Source organism: Salmo salar, chromosome 06 (assembly GCF_965601325.2).
Source record: "Salmo salar chromosome 06, fSalSal1, whole genome shotgun sequence".
In the NCBI taxonomy this organism is placed as follows: domain Eukaryota; kingdom Metazoa; phylum Chordata; class Actinopteri; order Salmoniformes; family Salmonidae; genus Salmo; species Salmo salar.
Genome location: NC_138296.1, coordinates 51,059,099 through 51,077,500, shown reverse-complemented (window position 1 = coordinate 51,077,500; position 18,402 = coordinate 51,059,099). Strand labels below are relative to the sequence as shown.

Genomic DNA, 18,402 nt, shown 5'->3' with positions numbered 1-18,402 from the left:
CTATTTTCAACCACGTTTGGTGTCGTTTCTCTGGGGATTTGACCCTTGTTGTTGCCCCTGGCAACAAGACATGAGGGAAAGGACTCCTGGTGGTCATGTAATGTCACACCTGTTTGATACTTTCTCACGGGACAGAGCAAAGGAGAACAATGTTGTAAATGGAAGTTAAAGATGATAACGGAAAAACACAGTAATGGTGACATGCTCTGAGAAACAAAGTACTGATGCATATGTACAGACCGAGACCGAGGCGCTCATATAGACTGCCAGACAGACGTCTTTCTGATAAGAGGAGAGGCAGAATAAGTATTTTTATGTGATCTGCTTTTTGTTTTGTTATAGAAAGAACACATGAAAGGAAATGGTGGGGACAGGTGTGTGTATAGAGGGGGAGGGAATTAAACTTCTATTTTTTTGTCAGGAGAGGAGGTACAGTGCAGCTTTGCGTTCTGCCTCACTCCTGTCCACACACACACACTCACACACACACAGACAGTACATAGGCCTATCTCTCCCTTGCCTGGGCATACAAACAAATCAGTAACAACAAAGTATGGGACAGTCCGCTGGCAGCAGGAGGGAGAAAGCAGATTTCTTTTTTCATTATGTAGGATCTACTGTAAAGAGTTATTTTCTTATTCTATGATTACTGTTTATTTGTTTTTTTATATATATTTTTTATTTTTACCCCTCCCTCCCCAATACACTTCCCCCACTGTCTATGCCAAACAACATGACCTTTTTAATGCTGAACTCCTCCCACTTCTCTTTTTTTTAAATGCTTCTTTTGTTCATATAAAGTGTTTGTTTTTTTCTTAATATATAAATAGATTTTTTCCCCTTGTCCTCTTCATCCCCCTTCAAACAAAGCGTTTAGGTAGTTTTTTTTAAGAGGATAAAACCTAATATATGCATTATTCCAACAAGTGTTAATTAATTAAAGAACCATTTGAAGTTGTAATATTTCATGTTTTCTCCCTCATCTGAAGCTGGAGCAAAACATTCTGATCAGTACTAGAGGCAGAGGCTCAGTCCCAAATGGCACCTGATTCCCTACATAGTGCACTAAAAAGAGAATAGGCTCCCATTTGGGATGAAGTCAGAGTCCAGCTGTTTCTAGAGCTATGTCTTGGTTGGGTTGACTCGGAGTTCACCATCACTGTAACACCTTATTGTGTATTATTGCGCTTAGAGACAGCTAGGAAAGTAGTCATTAATTAATGGCATTTTCCTCTTTGTAGCTGATTCACAAACTATTGAACCAGAGAATCCAATAATTGTTTGATTTATAAACTGTGTTGATTCCTCCCTGTTCCTTGCTCGTATATTGGCCTGGAATTTGCATAGTTAAAATGAAAATGTTACATTATCCACACTAGCATACTACTTTAAAAAAACAGCAATGTATTGGACATGCAATATAAGTGGTGTGCTGGTATGGTTATTAGAACATATCCAAAGGGTTCTAATCTGGTAGTGAGCCCGCCACTCTACTTTATGTAATTTGGGGACAAGGAATGGGGTAAGAGGCAAACCTCAAAACATAATTAGTTCTAACAGCAACTTTATTGGGCTCTTATAAGAACAGATGAGACACTTCTTATCGATTTAGTTCCAGGATGCAGCATTACTTTTGACCAGGGCACATGGGGTACAGTGTACTATATAGGAAATAGGGTGCCATTTGGGATGGACATCCACCCTCCAGACTTTACTAATGCAGAGGCTAAAAAAGAGCTCCACCTCCTGGCTTGTCTGTGCATGAGTCTTGTTGTTAATATTATGACTACAATTAATCAGAGGTAAACTTTTAGCTGTACAAAATTGAGAAATAAGGAAATTGCATATAAAAATTTGACAAAAATATTATAGAAAACCCTACAAAAACAGCTCTGATTTCTATAATTTTTCTTGTTCGATTCTAGTGGATACATGTCAGTTCTAATTCTGTTGGCTTCACAGGTCGAGGGTCACGACGAGTTGACCTCTGACCCGGTCCTCTGAGTTTTCTCTTATGGTGTAATTCTCCAGTGCCTGTATTCTATGATTCTAGTTGGCATATATTACACTTGGGGTGGATACGGAAGGGGAGGTGTAATATTTGATGGGGAGGGAGATTTAGGATAAGCTTGTGTAAAAAGTCAAAGGAAAAGTCTGCATTTTATATTTTACCCATTTAACGATATTCAGGTTTAAATCTAGTTTTAGCTGGACTTCTGTGGTATGAGTGTACACTTGACTCAACTACTTTCTAATTTTCAATCAGTACAGTTTTAAGTAGACATGTCTCTGTGCTGCGCCACTTTAGCAATTTTGTGTCAGAATGTTTGTGTGGATGAGTGTGTGTGTGTCTGATTTTAGTATGTGGCGCAGGGACGCATGTGTCCCATTGTAGAAAAGCATTTAAACGGGGATGAAGATTAATATACAAAATGCTACAAGAGAACGAGTTTCTTGGCTAAAGTCAGTCATCATTTTGAATTCCACCATAAATGAATAGCCTATATATAATTTTGTTTTGTTAGACAAGTTATGAAAAGGTCAAATACTTTTTCATTCCTTCAAGCCTTTTATTAATTCCTTAATTTTATCCCCATGGTAAGTGATGGAAGTTATGTGCCATAGATATGGATTCTTCAGAATGTGCTCAGCAGAGAGTTTGCTTTATTCAGGTATTTTATTTTGTGTTACATTTTTGGTCTTTTGTTTTTTGGGGGGTTTTGTGTAACATTTTCCTTGATTTATTGTTTTGTATGTGAGTGGTCTGTCGGTCAATGATTAAATCTGTTATGATCACGGAGTAAACTCATCTCTTTTATAGAAAATAAAAAATAAACAAAATGTTGGTCTTTTTTTCATTACATTGGATTATGGTAATAAGGGCTCTGGACTGGTTTCCTTAGTTAAGTCCTACATTTGGTTCTGTGATGTTGGGGATGGACTATTTATGGACTAGAGTACAATGTAGTACAGTACTGGTGCAATATATCTGTAAAACTAGCCCATACTGTCTTGGGGATACTAACGTTTGAGGGATAGAGATTGGAGGAATAGTGAAGCTTCCCATTTGTAGCATTCTGCCTTCAGAAAGTATAAATACCAGGACAAAATGCTTTATGCTTTGACATATTTTTTGCAGTATTACTTCAGTGCCTTGTTGCAAACAGGATACATGTTTTGGAATATTTTTTATTCTGTACAGGCTTCCTCCTTTTCACCCTGTCATTTAGGTTAGTATTGTGGAGTAACTACAATGTTGATCCATCCTCAGTTTTCTATCACAGCCATTAAAGTCACCATTGGCCTCATGGTGAAATTTCTGAGTGGTTTCCTTCTTCGGCAACTGAGTTAGGAATGATGGCTGGATCTTTGTAGTGATACCCGTCTGAAGTGTAATAACTTCACCATGCTCAAAGGGATATTCAATGTCTGCTTTTTTTTCACCCATCTACCAATAGGTGGCCTTTGAGGCTTTGGAAAACCTCCCTGGTCTTTGGTTGAATCGGTTTCAAATTCAATGATGATAATTGTATGTGTGGGGTACAGAGATGAGGTAGTCATGAAAAAAATCATGTTAAACACTTGCACACAGTGAGTCCATGCAACTTATGTGACTGGTTAAGCAAAATTTTACTCCTGAACTTATTTAGGCTTACTATCAGAAAGTGGTTGAATACTTATTGGCTAAAGATATTTCAGCTTTTTGTTTACTTCTAAAAACATTCCACTTTGACATTATGGGGTATTGTGTGTAGGCCAGTGACACATCATTTCAATTGAATCCATTTTAAATTCAGTAACAAAATGTGGAAGAAGTCGAGGGTGTGAATAATTTAATGCATTCAGAAAGTACACAGACCCCTTAACTCTTTGCACATTTTGTTACGTTACAGCCTCATTCTAAAATTGATTAAATAGAACATTTTCCTCATCAAGCTACACAATACCTCAAAATGACGAAGCAAAAACATTTTATTAAAAATAAAACAACGTATTTACGTAAGTATTCAGACCCTTTGCTATGAGACTTGAAATTGAGCTCAGGTGCGTCATCCATTGATGATCCTTGATGTTTTTACAACTTGATTGGACTCCACCTGTGGTAAATTCAATTGATTAGACATGATTTGGAAAGGCACATACCTGTCTATATAAGGTCCAATAGTTGAGTGTGCATGAATGCCAAGCGTCACATCTGGAGGAAACATGGCACCACCCTACAGTGAAGCATGGTGGCAGCATCATGCTGTGAGGATAAAGAATGGCGCCGAAGAGAATGGCTGCCGTTTTAGTCTCATAACCAATTGTGCAATAGTGTTTTTTTGCGTTATTTGTAACTTATTTTGTACATAATGTTTCTTCCACTGTCTCTTACGACCGAAAAGAGCTTCTAGAAATCAGGACAGCGATTACTCACCTCGTTTTAAAAGACGATTTCTTCTTTAACAAGTTGGATGAGAGGGATTTAGTCCAGACACCCGACAAGGCCCTCATCTCCGTCATTCGCAGGAGAAAGAGACGGAGATATCGAGGACGAAGGTCAGGGTGCCTTGTGAGGAACCGGCGGCGAGTGGGTAATTTTCCTTTACCATCGGTCCTATTAGCCAACGTACAATCATTCGCTAATAAAATAGATGAACTACAAGCACGTATATCCTACCAACATGACTTTAAAAACTGCCATATCTTATGTTTCCCCGAGTCGTCGTGGATGAACAACGACATGAATAACATACAGCTGGCAGTTTATAAACTATAGGCAGGATAGAACAGTAGCCTCTGGTAAGACAAGGTGTGGCGATCTATGTATATTTGTAAACAACAGCTGGTGCACTATCAAGGTTTTGCTCGGCTGAGGTAGAGTATCTGATGATAAGCTGTTGACAACACTATTTACTAAGAGAGTTTTCATCTATATTCTTTGTATCTGTCTAGCACCCCAAACCGATGCTAGCACTAAGACCGCACTCAATGAGCTGTGTATGGCCATAAGCAAACAGGAAAACACTCATCAAGAGGCAGCGCTCCTAGTGGCCGGGGACTTTAATGCAGAGAAACTTAACTCTGTTTTCCCTAATTTCTACCAGCATGTTAAATGGGCAACCAGAGTGAAAAAAACTCTAGACCACCTTTACTCCACACACAGAGACGCATACAAAGCTCTCCCTCGCCTTCCATTTGGCAAATCTGACCATAATTCTATCCTGATTCCTGCTTACAACCAAAAACTAAAGCAGGAAGCACCAGTGACTCGGTCAATAAAAAAAGTGGTCAGATGAAGCAGATGCTAAGCTACAGGACTGTTTTGCTTACACAGACTGGGGTGCGTGCTCAGTCCTCTCCTGTACTCCCTGTTCACTCATGACTGCATGGACAGGCAAGACTCCAACACCATCATTAAGTTTGCTGATGACACAACAGTGGTAGGCCTGATCACCGACAACGACGAGACAGCCTATAGGGAGGAGGTCAGAGATCTGGTGGTGTGGTGCCAGGACAACAATCTCTCCCTCAATGTGATCAAGACAAAGGAGATGATTGTGGACTACAGGAAAAGGAGGACCGAGCACGCCCCCATTCTCATCGACGGGGCTGTAGTGGAGCAGGTTGAGAGCTTCAAGTTCCTTGGTGTCCACATCACCAACAAACTATCATGGTCCAAGCACACCAAGACAGTCGTGAAGAGGGCACGACAAAACCTTTTCCCCCTCAGGAGACTGAAAAGATTTGGCATGGGTCCTCAAAGCTGCACAATCGAGAGCATCCTAACTGGTTGCATCACTGCCTGGTATGGCAACCGCTCAGCCTCCGACCGCAAGGCACGACAGAGGGTAGTGCGTACAGCCCAGTACATCACTGGACCAAAGCTTCCTGCCATCCTGGACCTCTATACCAGGCATTGTCAGAAGAAGGCCCTAAAAATTGTCAGACTCCAGCCACCCTAGTCATAGACTGTTCTCTCTGCTACCACACGGCAAGCAGTACCGGAGCGCCAAGTCTATGTCCAAAAGGCTTCAACAGCTTCTACCCCCAAGCCATAAGACTCCTGAACAGCTAATCAAATGGCTACCCAGACTATTTGCATTGCCCCCCCCTTGTTTACGCTGCTGCTATACTCTGTTTATTATCTATGCATAGTCACTTTAACAGTGGGTGAATGGGTAAGACAAAATATTTAAGTGCCTTTATGGTAGTAGGTGCCAGGCGCACTGGTTTGAGTATGTCAAGAACTGCAACACTGCTGGGTTTTTCATGCTCAACCGTTTCCCATGTGTATCAAGAATGGTCCACCACCCAAAGGACATCCAGCCAATTTGACATCACCGTGGGAAGCATTGGAGTCAACATGAGCCAGCATCCCCGTGGAACGTTTTTGACACCTTGTAGAGTCCATGCCGCAAAGAATTGAGTCTGTTTTGAGGTTATAAGGGGGTGAAACTCAATATTAGGAAGGTGTTCCTAATGTTTTGTACATTCAGTGTATGATGATGCTTAACGCATTGACGCTTTAGGCTAGAAACAAGCTGTGAATTTCACAAGAAAGATGTGATTGTGATGCCAGCAGAGATTGTTACGTTACAGACCTCAGACTGGGGCGAAGGTTCAGCTTCCAGCAGGACAACGACCCTAAGCACAAGGCAAAGATAAAAGAGGAGTGGCTTCAGGACAAGTCTCTGAATGCCCTTGAGTGGTCCAGCCAGAGCGCGGACTTGAACTTGATCGAACATCTCTGGAGAGACCTGAAAATAGCTGTGCAGCAACGCTCCCCATCCAACCTGACAGAGCTTGAGAGGATCTGCAGAGAAGAATGGGAGAAACTCCCCAAATACAGGTGTGCCAAGCTTGTAGTGTCATACCCAAGAATACTTGAGGCTGTAATCACTGCCAAAGGTGATTCAACAAAGTACTGAGTAAAGAGTCTGAATACTTATGGAAATGTGGTATAATTTGCAAAAATGTATAAAAAGCTGTTTTTGCTTTGTCATTATGGGGTATTGTGGTAGATTGATGAGGAAAAAATAATTGAATCCATTTTACAATTTTTTAAATTTTATTTAACCTTTTACTAGGCAAGTCAGTTAAGAACAAATTCTTATTTACAATAATGGCCTAGTAACAGTGGGTTAACTGCCTTGTTCAGGGGCAGAACAACAGATTTTTACCTTGTCAGCTCGGGGATTCAATCTAGCAACTTTTTGGTTACTGGTCAAACACTCTAACCACTAGGCAACCTGCCGCCCCGATAAGGATATAACGTAACAAAATGTGGTAAAGTCAAGTGGTCTGAATACTTTCCGAATGCACTGTTGTTCCATTAGCTATGAAAAAACATTGTTGGAAGCCTGATGAGAGGATTTAGAATGGACAATAGTGGACCTTTTATTTTCCTCACCAGCCCAATCAGGCTTGTTTACGAGAGTAGAGTGAATATTTATTGTCCAAAAGGGCACTTACCCTCAGGCACACAGATCAGGGAGAGGGTTCTGATCATTTGAGCCAGCTCAGAGGCTGATATTCTAGGCCTAACATGGGTAGTTTTCTCACCTGGATAACCAAGATATCAAATTCTATTTGTCACATGCGCCTAATACAACAGTTGTAGGTAGACCTTACAGTGAAATGCTTACTTACGAGCCCTCAATGCAGTTAAGAAAAGTACCTAAAAAAATATTTTTTTAAAGTAACAAATAATTAAAGAGCAGCAGTAAAATAACAAATCAAATTGTATTGGTCACATACACATGGTTAGCGGATGTTATTGCGAGTAACGAAATGCTTGTGCTTCTAGTTTCGACAGTTCAGCAATATCAACAAGTAATCTCACAATTCCACAACAACTACCTAATACACACAGATCTAAGTAAAGGAATGGACAGGTACTCATCATAGCACCTGTCACAAATGGAAATCAGTGTTTAAATCCCTTTATAGATATGACTAACTGGAAGTAATTGGAAACTGGAAGAGAGCTTCACACATAAAACAAATATTTCTCTGTCTCTCACTCGCTTTCTCTCTCTCTGAAATGTGAGCTCGCTAAAGCATAATCACCTGCTCTCATTGAAAATTGCTTTACTCCATATTGGACATCCCTGTAGTGGAGGAATAGGGAAGAAATTCTGGGTCCCTTGGCATTCCTGTGGTGAAGGGAAGAAATCCTGGGGCCCTTGGCATCCATGTGGTGGTGGTGGCGGAAATGAAATCCTGGGCCCTTTGACAGCCCTGTGGTTGAGGTAGAAGGAAATCCTGGGCCCCTTGGCATCCCTGTGGTTGAGGTAGAAGGAAATCCTGGGCCCTTTGACATCCCTGTGGTTGAGGTAGAAGGAAATCCTGGGCCCTTTGACATCCCTGTGGTTGAGGTAGAAGGAAATCCTGGGCCCTTTGACATCCCTGTGGTTGAGGTAGAAGGAAATCCTGGGCCCTTTGACACCCCTGTGGTTAAGGTAGAATGAAATCATGGGCCCCTTGGCATCACTCTGGAGGTGGAGGAGGTCTAGCCTGTGGAACTGAAGATGTATGTATTTTGATCTATTTTTATGTTGCTGTGTCCATTCCTTTAGCAGCTTTTTTCCCACGGTTGTTGTGAAGGCTCATGTCCTCGGCCATAAGCTCTGGCCATGCCCCTCTGCCACACACCTCACCTGTCTCCACTCTGATCATTAGCGCCCTTGAATATTTAAGCAACAGTTTCTCCTTCCAGTATTCTTTATTCCTGTTGGTGAAGGCATGGGGTGACCAACTTATGTTTTCCATTCCATGTTGTGTGTGACTGAGCAGTGAGTACCTTTCATTATTGAAAAATATGTATAAATGTTCATATTTTATTTCAGCTTCTGCTGCCAAATTACTTTACAATTTTCTGTCAGTCCAGCATGTGAGATGCTTTTCAGTTATATATCCCTTTTGCATGTGTCAGTCATGCTTGTGTTATCATGTTTGTATCTTCCTCTTGTATTTCCTGTAGTAAACCACAACACTGTCTGACCACTTTTCCCCATGTGCTCCTGTGATTGTTTGCAATAAAACCCCACTTTTTGGATTCCTGCTCCATCTCATGTCATCGGCATTCTTATCGACGCGCTATGGTGGGACCAGTCAATCCCTCATTATACAGTCAACCTTTTGTATAGCGGTGGTGTGGCAAACTGGGAAATAATCAAAACAAAACAATATTAATGTGAGAAACCACTGACTGCAGGTAAAATAGGACCATGATTTACTGACTCAAAAGGACAGTTTAGCTTACCTTCTTAGGCACACACACATCTCTGAAGGGACTCATTCCAGACGTACTAAGATCATTTAAATCAAAGCACTACGTGACAATCCTCTGGTTTCCCTGTAGTTGAAATATCATGGAAGACATTTGGCTTTGATTTTTATATATATATATAAAAACCAGATAGGATGGCGTATCGTTGCAGAATGCTGTGGTAGCCATGCTCGTTTAGTGTGCCTTGAATTCCAAATAAATCACTGATGGTGTCACCAGCAAAGCACCCTACACCATCACACCTCCTCCATGCTTCACGGTGGGAACCAGACAAGCGGAGATCCTTCGTTCACCTACACTGCGTGTCAGACACAGCGGTTGGAACCAAAAATCTCAAATTTGGACTCATCAGACTGAAGGACAGATTTCCACCGGTCTAATGTCCATTGCTCATATTTCTTGGCCCAAGCAAGTCTCTTCTTATTATTGGTGTCTTTTCGTAATGGGTTCTTTGCAGCAATTTGATTTGAAGGTCTGATTGACGGCAGGTAGCCTAGTGGTTAGAGCGTTGGACTAGTAACCGAAATGTTGCAAGATCAAATCCCTGAGCTGACAAGGTAAAAATATGTTCTGCCCCTGAACAAGGCAGTTAACCCACTGTTCCTAGGCCATCATTGAAAATAAGAATTTGTTCTTAACTGAACTGCCTAGTAAAATAAAATTCACGCTCCTCTGAACAGTTGATGTTGAGATGTGCCTTGACTGGTACTGTGTATCTATATCATATTACCTTATGATTCATGACCACAGATGTGATGGGTGACTCCAGACTGCTCTCCTTCATGAAGGGTGGAAGGCTTCACTGCGTGGAGCTGGGTCTCCTTTATATCATTAATCACTGGAGGGACAAGTGGAGTACCCAGGCTACACTGGCGGTTGGTCATCACTAGTGCATCAATGTGGAGCGCTCAGGCGAGCCACCCTTGGAGCGATGGGTAGCTCTGCCATAAACTGTGGGGGATGGCGCCACTGGGAGGAGCTGTGCCTCCATATCATTCATCACTGGAGGAACCAATGGAGCACCGAGGCAACACTGAAGTATGATCATCACTGGTTCAACCTTAACGGGAGTGGAGGTGACCAGTGGAGAACTCGGGCTACACTGGAGGTTGGTCATCACTGTTGTCAGTGGAAGAGTGTGTTTTAATCTGTTTTGTTTATTTCTTCCGATGTGAAAAATCCTTGATTGCAGTTAAAGTAGGACCATGATTTGCTGATCCAAAAGGAGCGATGGGCAGCACTGCCACCACTGGTGCAACAGGCACCACTGCCACCCCTACTGGTGCCGTGGGCAGCTCCGCCACCACTGGAGCGATGTAGCTGGGTGGTGATGGCTCCACTGGGTTCGTTGGCAGCACTAGGAAGAGCTCTGTGATGTCTTTGCTGTCCACTGTTGGAGCGATGTTGATTAGAATCTGTGACATCCTCCAGACTTCCCTACTTCTCTACTGGGCTGGGTAGCACCAATGGGAGGAGCTGTATATGAAACAACACTCACAATCAGTTTAAGTTCTTACTCTGATAATTAGAACCTGACGGACACTATGAAAGCTTAAATTAAGTTTATTCTTCCCAAAGGAACAAACAGCTGAATCGACAGACATGGTTACAATAGTGGTGGTGTATGTACCCTACTTTCGGTGGAGTCTCCTTCTCGCTAAACATTGCATCTTTATTGATTGGTAAGAAACTAAGTGATACGGGCAATAAACGGTTCCTTTTCCCTTAACGTGACCTCACCTCGACCCCCTTCATCACTAATCCATGGCTCTCTCCCCTTATCAAGTGCTGCCACGTGATCGTTTTCCCTGCACTCAGCACATTCCGAGCTTAATTGCACCCACCTTCCTCCTACAGATAACCATTAACTTCTGGTGTAGACCCTCTAAACCTAAGCACTCAAAATTTCAATAGGATGCCTGATAATTAACCCTATCCCAAGTTTAGGAGTTAGAACCCAGAATCCATGAAGTTACAACAAAGATGGTTTAGAATGAAGAAACTGGTTCCCCAATAGAAATCACCTACCACGCTTGTAGGCGATGTCATGGCGTAGTTGTCTAGCAAGTTCAGAAACACGTAATCGGGTCTAACGGTTGTGTCATGCCGAACCGCACGTGTAGACCAACAAATCAAAGGCACTCCTTCGATATACATTTGAAGTCGGAAGTTTACATACACCTTAGCCAAATATATTTAAACTCAGTTTTCACAATTCCTGACATTTATTCCTAGTAAAAATTCCCTGTCTTAGGTCAGTTAGGATCACCACTTTATTTTAAGAATGTGAAATGTCAGAATAATAGTAGAGTGATTTATTTCAGCTTTTATTTCTTTCATCACATTCCCAGTGGGTCAGAAGTTTACATGCACTCAATTAGTATTTGGTAGCGTTGCCTTTAAATTGTTTAACTTGGGTCAAACATTTCAGGTGGCCTTCCACAAGCTTCCCACAATAAGTTGGGAGAATTTCGGCCCATTTCCTGACAGAGCTGGTGTAATGGAGTCAGGTTTGTAGGCCTCCTTGCTCGCACACGCTTTTTCAGTTCTGACCACAAATGTTCTATAGGATTGAGGTCAGGGCTTTGTGATGGCCACTCCAATACCTTGACTTTGCAGTCCTTAAGCCATTTTGCCACAACTTTGGAAGTATGCTTGGTGTCATTGTCAATTTGGAAGACCCATTTGTGACCAAGCTTTAACTTCCTGACTGATGTCTTGAGATGTTGCTTCAATATATCCACATAATTTTCCTGCCTCATGATGTCATCTATTTTGTGAAGTGCACCAGTCACTCCTGCAGCAAAGCACCCCCACATGATGCTGCCACCCCCGTTCTTCACGATTGGGATGGTGTTCTTCGGCTTGCAAGCCTCCCCATTTTTCCTCCAAACATAACGATTGTCATTTTGGCCAAACAGTTCTATTTCTGTTTCATCAGACCAGAGGACATTTCACCAAAAAGTACGATCTTTCTCCCCATGTGCAGTTGCAAACCGTAGTCTGGCTTTTTTATGGCGGTTTTGGAGCAGTGGCTTCTTCCTTGCTGAGCGGCCTTTCAGGTTATGTCATTATATAGGACTCGTTTTACTGTGGATATAGATACTTTTGTACCCGTTTCCTCCAGCATCTTCACAAGGTCCTTTGCTGTTGTTCTGGGATTGATTTGCCCTTTTCGCACCAAAGTACATTAATTTCTAGGAGACAGAACGCGTCTCCTTCCTGAGTGGTATGACGGCTGCGTGGTCCCATGGTGTTTGTTTATACTTGCGTACTATTGTTTGTACAGATGAACGTGGTACCTTCAGGCGTTTGGAAATTGCTCCCAAGGATGAACCTGACTTGTGGAGGTCTACAATTATTTATCTGAGGTCTTGGCTGATTTATTTTGATTTTCCCATGATGTCAAGCAAAGAGGCACTGAGTTTGAAGGTAGGCCTTGAAATACATCCACAGGTACACCTCCAATTGACTCAAATGTCAATTAGCCTGTCAGAAGCTTCTAAAGCGCAGACATCATTTTCTGGAATTTTCCAAGCTGTTTAACCTGTTAGGGCTAGGGGGCAGTATTGACACGGCCGGATAAAAAACATACCCGATTTAATCTGGTTACTACTCCTGCCCAGAAACTAGAATATGCATATAATTATTAGCTTTGGATAGAAAACACTCCAAAGTTTCTAAAACTGTTTGAATGGTGTCTCTGAGTATAACAGAACTCATTTGGCAGGCCAAAACCTGAGAAGATTCCATGCAGGAAGTGCCCTGTCTGACAATTTCTTGCCCTTCTTGATTATCTCTATCCATTACAGAGGATCTCTGCTGTTACGTGACACTTCCTACGGCTCCCATGGGCTCTCAGAAGGCGGCAAAAAGCTGAATAGTGGCTTTGCAGGCTCTGGCTGAAAAAAAGTAGCGCGTTTGGGTAGTGGCTGGTTACAGTACTGTGAGACTCAGGCGCGTGCCCGAGTCGACCTCATGCTTTGTTTTCTTTCGTCTGTTTACCTAAACGCAGATTCCCGGTCGGAATATTATCGCTTTTTTACGCGAAAAATGGCATAAAAATTGATTTTAAACAGCGGTTGACATGCTTCGAAGTACGGTAATGGACTATTTAGAATTTTTTTGTCACGAAATGCGCCATGCTCATGACCCTTATTTACACTTCGGTTAGTGTCTTGAACGCACGAACAAAACGCCGCTATTTGGATATAACGATGGATTATTTTGGACCAAAGCAACATTTGTTATTGAAGTAGCAGTCCTGGGAGTGCATTCTGACGAAGAACACCAAAGGTAATCAAACTTTTGTAATAGTAAATCGGAGTTTGGTCAGGGCTAAACTTGGTGGGTGTCTAAATAGCTAGCCGTGATGGCTGGGCTATCTACTCAGAATATTGCAAAATGTGCTTTCACCGAAAAGCTATTTTAAAATCGGACACCTCGATTGCACAAAGGAGTTCTGTATCTATAATACTTAAAATAATTGTTATGTTTTTTGTGAACGTTTATCGTGAGTAATTTAGTAAATTCACCGGAGGTTTGCTAGTTCTGAACGTCACATGCTAATGTAAAAAGCTGGTTTTTGATATAAATATGAACTTGATTGAACAAAACATGCATGTATTGTATAACATAATGTCCTAGGTGTGTCATCTGATGAAGATCATCAAAGGTTAGTGCTGCATTTAGCTGTCTTCTGGGTTTTTGTGACATTATATGCTAGCTTGAAAAATGGGTGTCTGATTATTTCTGGCTTGGTACTCTGCTGACATAATCTAATGTTTTGCTTTCGTTGTAAAGCCTTTTTGAAATCGGGCAGTGTGGTTAGATTAACGAGAGTCTTGTCTTTAAAATGGTGTAAAATAGTCATATGTTTGAGAAATTGAAGTAATAGCATTTCTAAGGTATTTGAAAATCGCGCCACGGGATTACACCTAGCCCAGAGAGGTTAAAGGCACAGTCACCTTAGTGTATGTAAACTAATGACCCACTGGAATTGTGATACAGTGAGTTAGTTATAAGTTAAATAATCTGTCTGTAAACAATTGTTGGAAAAATGACTTGTCATGCACAAAGTAGATGTCCTAACCGACTTGCCAAAACTATAGTTTGTTAACAAGAAATTTGTGGAGTGGTTGAAAAACGAGTTTTAATGACTCCAACCTAAGTGTATGTAAACTTCCAACTTCAGCTGTACATATTTAGGCATAACCATTAGTAAGGATCAGAAGTCTAGAGGCTTAATACATTTTAACTCTCTTGTTAAAAAAACAGAGGAAGCTAAATCAATGGCTACAGAGGGACTTATCTTTTAAAGGAAGAGTCCTAATAACCATGGCTCTAGGCTAAAATATGGCGCTCTATCTTTATATCTTTATATCTTGACGGTAAAATAAGCAAGGAGATAGACCAGATGCTTTTCAACTTTCTGTGGAGAAACTGTACCCATTACATTTGGAGAACTGTTGTAATCAACACATGATTATGGTGGGCTGAATTTTCTGGACTTTACTACCTTAAATACATTTGGATAAAACAATTCCTAAGAAGACCCACTTCTATGTGGAATTTTATTCCTCATGTCTTCTCTACTTTTTGTGGCCTTAACTTCATGTTGGTTTGCAATTATAATATTGACAAAGTTCCAGTGAAACTTTCTGCTTTTCATCGGCAGGTTTTCTTGACATGGTCCTTAATTTATAAGCATCATTTTTCTCCACACAGATATTATATATGGAATAATCAAGATATATTGTCTAAAAATACCTCTTTGTTTTTAGAATATTGGTTCCAAAATGTTATCCTATTGGTGAGCCAACTTGTAAATGCAGAGGGCTTTTTACTTAGTTATAAGGAATTCTTATCACTTTACAAGATCCCTGTAACACTTCAAGATTTTGCAGTTGTTTTAGATGCCATTCCCTCAGGTGTTGCTTTATTATTCAGGACTTGTCAAGACCTGACACTCAGAACCTACCTTCCATTAACCCCGTTGAGTCATCAGTAGGAGAGATTTGTTTCTCTTTTGGTCCATTCAACAACAGAGCGATCCGAACTTTGTTTCAGCAGGATGTTGTATGTCATGCCTTATTGGAACGGTTTTATTGATAATATCTGTTGGAAATTTTTTTGGATGTTGCCACACACATACCTATTTGTTAACAAAATGAAGGAAGTATCCTTATTCATAAATATTATCCTGCCAACCACTATATGAAGAAGTTTAAGAAAAACAAACTAAAATCGTACCTTTTGTAATCACCACCCAGAAACAGTGTTGCATCTTTTTTGGTTTGTATTCATATAAGGAAACTGTGGCAAGATATCAGTAGATTTATAATTGAACACATTTATGAAGATTTTACGCTATTGCTTGGATTCTTTACCTACGATAGAAATAAATTGAAAAAATGTCATGTAATTAATTTCATTATTGTTTTGACCAAATTTCATATTCACACATGTAAGATTTACAAACAAAACACCACATTTTCTTACCTTACAAAAATACATTTAACTATATTTTAAGACATTTGAATACTCTACTAACAAAAAAGCTGTTAGAATTCTAAGTGTATGTATGTCCCTTAAGGTCCTTGTGTAATGTGATATTGTACCCCATATCCCAATTGTCATTTGTATATTATTTATATATATACTTGTGTTCCCCCATGTACTATCTGTATTGATTTGCTGTTAATAAAAAATGTAAAAAAAAATATTTAAAAAAGGCTGGATGAATATAACATTTCAAAGGTGCAATATGCAGAAATCGCTCTGCCATTTCCTGGTTGCAAAAATTCTAACAGTTCGCCTAATTTCAGTTTATGTGACAAAACAAGCAGTGTATAGAATCATTGTACCATCTAAACCTCTGTGAAATATATTTTCAATAACTAACATTTATTGTATAGGTTTTTGAAGCCGGTGTACAAAATCGGAAGTAAAAGACGCAAACATGAACCTTAATGGGAAGCATAGAAATAGCGCACATAGAACAGATCTGGCGCTTTTTAGTCTTGCTTTCAACGAGTGACAGATCTATAACTCACATTTCAATGTACATTTGGTCAGGCGCCCAAAAACGTAGATATTGCAGCTTTAATAACTCTGGCTGTAGGTGGTCTTATTAGGAATTGTGTATGGAAATTGTCTTTCTGGGCCAGGCGTCAGTTAATCTGCAGTACCGAAGCAAAACTGTAGGAGCAGTCAAAACCGTGCTTCTAGACCGGAACCCTGGCCTCTTGGGGTGAAAAGGTACATTTACCTGTTGGAAGTGTTCCAGATATAAGTTACATTTGTGGTTATAGTGAAGGGAAACGTTGGATAAACTTTGTTCTAAAACAGCGGTAAGCAACCAAATGTTTTATTATGGGCCTACGCATGATTATTATTGGTTGTATAATGTGGGTTTCGCTAATTCAATTAAACTCACGTCAGGTCCACCGCTGATCAAATTGTGTGTAGTCAGTCAGATATTACAAGTAGCCTACGTTTAACCCCTGTATTTATTCAGGAAAAGTCAGCACTTGTTTTGTCATGAGAGTTAAAACAACTCAAACAAAGATGAAACTTCTACATTGACCTAGGCTCATTCCGCCAACCTTTCCGATTTTGTTCTAGTTCTACTGTACCTTCAGACTTTTTTTACTGTACCTTGAACCTTTGATTTAACAATGTCACGTAGACCTTTTTTTTTGTTCAAGAAAATGTAAAGTTTAACTATGAGGTTTGGTGTCTTGGTCTTGCACAATGTTCTAAGTTTAATTTGAAAAACTGGATATCTGTTAAATTGTTATTTTGCAACAGTGTGCGGCGCGATCAGATATTTGTTTGCTTATTAGCACACAAGTTGTGTGTATGTTACAAATTCTAGGTAGGTGACAAGGTGGCTAACATTGGCTATTGTTAGCTAGGCAGTAGGCACTACTATACTAGACACCTTGTGCCAGATGTGATAGACTTACTGACAGTAGTTGCCTCCACTGATTCTACCCCGTTAGGCCCATTATGGGATGGTTTCTGCCACAAAAAGGCATATCTAAACCAGCAGAGTGCAGGTTGAGTGTGTGAACTCAACCTGGTCTCAAAGCATTTCGTATTATTCCGGATGTAAATCCGAGACACTCCTTTTAGTAAGATGTTACATTTGGTATGGTTACATAAGACAGATGGTTTCTTAAGTCAAAAACAAAAGGAGGGTGGTTGGTCAGGGTGGATGGGTATAACGTGAATGTCTAGCAATCCAAAGGTTGAGAGTTCGAATCTCATCACGGACAACTTTAGCATTTTAGCAACTTTTCAACTACTTACTACTTTTTAGCTACTTTGGAACTACTTAGCATGTTAGCTAACACTTCCCCTAACCCTTTACCAAACCATAACCTTATGTTAGCTAACCCTTCCTCTACAATGTGAAACTGTGCAGATGTGCGTTCTTCTACAGTGTCGTGTCTTTGGGGTACCATTAAACTGAAGACATGTTTATTAATTAACTCCCTGTAATTATTATCACGCGATTAAACTGATTAATCATTTAATTGTAATTAACTAGGAGATCGGGGCACCAAGGAAAATATTCAGATTACAAAGTTATAATTTTCCTAATATAACTTTCCTATATTATAACATTATATATTCTATTCTATTATAGTATAGGCCGATTATCTTCTGGTTTAAATGGTGTATTTTACCTCGCGTCCAGTCTCATTCCAAACGTCGTAAATTGTTGTATCTGCACGAACCCAGCCTTTACTAAGAGTCATCCATACATCAATTGTCTTAAAATAATTTATTTACTAAACTAAGTAATTCACAGAAAGTATACAAACAGTACTTATCATCACAAAGAATTGGTAGAGTAATGTGCCCTACTGGGCTAAAACAGGCATGGCTGGTGTCTTGTTCAACAATGGGTCATAAACGGTCAGCTGAGGACACACAAAGTTCATTAATATTAACAATTGACATGCTAATCCTTTGCACATGAACGCTCACTCATTTGGGAACAATTGCAATCAATATATATTTACGCTCAGTGTGTCGTCGGGATCCTTGTTGGAGCGTCGTTCTGTTGGAGAGTTTTGTCCGCGTTCTCTCTCTCTCTCTCTCTCTCTCTCTCTCTC

At 40.4% G+C, this 18,402-nt stretch overlaps 1 protein-coding gene across 8 annotated transcripts in view; it reads left to right on the top strand.

Annotated features, from left to right (window-relative positions):
* LOC106607418 (bromodomain-containing protein 4) overlaps positions 1 to 2,841 on the top strand; it is a 72,289-nt gene extending 69,448 nt beyond the window's left edge. For all 8 annotated transcript variants that reach the window (XM_045720671.2, XM_045720674.2, XM_045720673.2 and 5 more), the window contains one exon: positions 1 to 2,841. This exon is cut by the window's left edge and continues 366 nt beyond it. The gene's annotated coding sequence lies outside the window, so the exon portion shown is untranslated.
* Positions 2,842 to 18,402: the final 15,561 nt, after the last annotated feature.